This window comes from Hippoglossus hippoglossus, chromosome 14 (genome assembly GCF_009819705.1).
Source record: "Hippoglossus hippoglossus isolate fHipHip1 chromosome 14, fHipHip1.pri, whole genome shotgun sequence".
NCBI lineage: Eukaryota > Metazoa > Chordata > Actinopteri > Pleuronectiformes > Pleuronectidae > Hippoglossus > Hippoglossus hippoglossus.
In genome coordinates, this window is record NC_047164.1 from 11,912,862 (window position 1) to 11,916,401 (window position 3,540).

Genomic DNA, 3,540 nt, shown 5'->3' on the forward strand with positions numbered 1-3,540 from the left:
AGCCCCTCACCACACCACACCACAAACCCAGTGGCTCCCTCTAACATCTGGCTTTTCCCTTCACTGGGAAGAGGTACAATCAGCATTCATCTCTGGGCAGCAGTCACAGGTATCAGCTCCAGCTCTGATTAGCAGTAACATATTGAGTGGATGCAATTTTTCCTCCCGTTTCTGGCACAATCTAATGATCAATGTTCCGAAAGTTGTTAGAGAACATTTGCCTCCCTGGCCTTCATGCTGCTTTCTTGGAGAACTCTACAGGTTCTGTATGTCACGGTCTGCACGGATGACTTGCTCCACAGAAAACATTTCCACCTTTACACCCAGTTGAATCTCAGGTGTCCCTTTCTTTTAGAATGGCAGGGTGTACAGGGGTTTGGTGGATATTCCAGGAAAAACATTTCTGACTGGAAACTATTATCATCCATTTATGACTCAGCATTTCTGCTCTGGTTTGTCACAAATCTTTGGAGGGTCACAGCAGCAGCAGACCGTCAAAGTGCTAATCTCCCCTTGTTGGTTGCAAAATGGCAGATGCACTTCCTTTGTCTCAAACACCCCTGCATTTCGAGCCTTGTGGCAGACGGTTGAGGTCCTGACCAGTTTCTTGTCCACTTGCCCCTGATTTCTCAAGGCTGATAAGTTAAAAATCTGATTCAGATGGATTTACTTTACACAAACATACATGTATGTCATGGTGTAAATTAAATAACAATGTGTACACAAATGCTTTCCTTGCTCTATCAGTAAATGACCGTTACTTTGCTGTGAGCCTTTAAGACATTGTATTCTCACAGCATGGACCAAGCTAAACAGTGACTTTGTCTAATTCCATCAATCTTGCCTGTCATATCTGCTCCAAACCAGACTGAGCATGATGGTGTGGAGGTTTTCTCAGTTTGCCTTTTGTCCCTTACTTCCCAAACTATTTCCATTATCTTAAGGTCAGAGGCTGGCTCTGCCTGCCGGCTGCAATATTTATCAATCAAATAGGTCTGAGACAACAGAGAAAAGTAGAGTAGCAGAGCAAAGAGCACTTAGCCTGGATAAACAGGCGGCTAGTTGCATGGATCACTGCACTGCTAAGTCTGTCACTGGGAGAGGGGCTTGAGGGGAAAAGAGGAAGGAGAAACTCCGGACACAGTGCCCGTATGTGTGTGAATGTGTGGCTTAGAGTGAGGCTTTGGGGAGAAACACAGGCCTGGTCAAAATGTCATCAACGTGCCAGCTTATAGCAGCTTGAAAGGCTTAGAGTTGTGATATTTATCCTGTGGGCTTTGGCAGGGAGGTGGACTGGGAGAGAAAATATCTGTAATTTCATGGTGTCTTCAGGGGAAATTTGATTTCAGATGGCTGGCAGTCTGATAAATAGGAACTGCTGCCTGCAATCCTTTCCTAAAGGGATAGAAGAAAGGGTACAAGTCTCCCTGACTCCGTCTGAGTCGGGGAGAATGTGTGTTTGTGTTTGTGTACTTGTACGGAGATGGCGTGCGTGTTCAGCGATAAGATTAGAAAAAGTTATTTTTTATTTATGTGCAGAGCTTGTGTTGGCAGTATGAAAGTAGTGCTTTAAAGGGAAGTTCTGCTGATTGTCTGGATTACATTTGATTACCCCCCTGCACTACATTATTTCAATTGTCCCTTGAGAGCACTTGTTGAAGAGTTAAATATTATGTTTTGTATTGTATCTTATCCCATCGCTATGCCTCTGCCCGCCCGGCCTGTCGGGTTCCTGCAGAATTAAAATCAACATCCTCCCAATCTCATCATGAATTTTTTAACAGTGAAATCACACCCTATTTATTCAATAGAGACCTCTGAAATTCAATATGGTGTATAAACAATTAGATTTCTCTCCCCATCATTCCTCTCTATTTATATTTAATGTGACTCTTCACACGGCTGAGGAGGAGGGATTTCCAGATATATAATGGAAAGGGATGAGAGTAGAAATCACTTTGAAAGACTTTGTGAGAAGAGAAGAACAAAAGAAACTGTGTCATTCGGCTCGCCTGCCCACTTCATTATGGGTCATAAAACCTAAAGGATAAAAAGCATAAAGTACTGATGAATACCTTTTTGTTTGACTAGTCTGTAACTGCTTTTTTCCCATACATGACAAGAACAGGCGTAGAAGGGACATGTGCCTAGCGACGACAAGGTGTTGCTGAAATGTCCCTTTCAATATTTTTACTGATCCCTATCGATTTAGCCATTTTAACCTCCTTTACTGGAGGGATTTATGACCGTGTGAAAAATGAGTTGCCAGGTTTGAGTATTTTCTGTAAAAGGTTATTACGAGTGACAGATTGGAAAATGGGGGAAACTCGACTATGATGTGGCAACGCTAAGCTTCCAACTGTATTACACATTGTTGACAGAGTTGGTGATGAGCAGTGAGGAATCAAATCTTTTTTTCTTTATAGGTTTCAAGTCATAACTTGACAAAATTAACATCAGTTGATATTATATCTAAATCTCAGAGTTGGATAATGAGACGACAGCTCCTTTTTTAAAGAAGAACTGAAGAAACAGCCGCGCTTATTGCTTCTAAGAATGTTCTACAATCCATCCATCCACACAATACGTCTATTGTCAGTTATGTCTTCTGTAAAATAAGTGGAGAAATACCTCCGCCCTCTATAACAAGTGCGACATTAAGTGTCATCCATTGATACACTGTGGAACATCCTGCGACATTAGCGACTGCACCAGAAGTGAAATGTTTCTCGAGCACTCCACTTAGATCAGGTGTGGTGAAAACAGTGAACGCCACCTGGAGGAGATTCAAAAAGAGCATGACCTTGTTTCCAGTGAAAGAGGCAGAAATGGATTCAGCAGCTCTCAAGTGGAAACAGCTGACTCCGGCTCCGAGGCCCAATAACAGGTCTATTCTCCTCATCTGCCAACAGCTCCAAATGTTTCTGAAAATCCTGCTGGTGTTTGTGAGGAGGAGTCAAGCCTGTGGCTCTCTTTGAGTCTCTCTCTCTCTCGACATATAATTACCTGGTGTGTGCACCAGTGGAGCAGGGACAGGTCTCGACCAGTCGCCTATAGCATTTCACATAGTGCTCCCATCATGTTTGGATAGCAGGGAGAAGGTGAGAGGCTGTGATCAGAGAGGTAATTGTTAATGGTGGGAATACTGGGTGAGTAACTGGGAGTTCAAAAACGCATACAAATGCAGGTTTAGATCCATGAGGTGTAAACGAAAAGCATCTGCACCGAAAACTGATTAAAGTATAAGTATGGATTTTTCAACGTAGTACTTTGATGCCATGCTGTGACTGAATCAATCCCATCTTAGCACGACTACACTGTTAAAGACAGAGGACAAAAACCACAATCCTGCACAATTATGCACTTTAGATATTAATCAATCAATCAAATTGTATTCGTACAGCCCATATTCACGAATCACAATTTGTCTCATAGGGCCTCACAAGGTGCGACATCCTGTGTTCTTGACTTCCAACAAGAGTAAGGACAAACTAGCAAAAACCCTAATAACATGGGAAAAAACTTAGAAACCTCATAGAG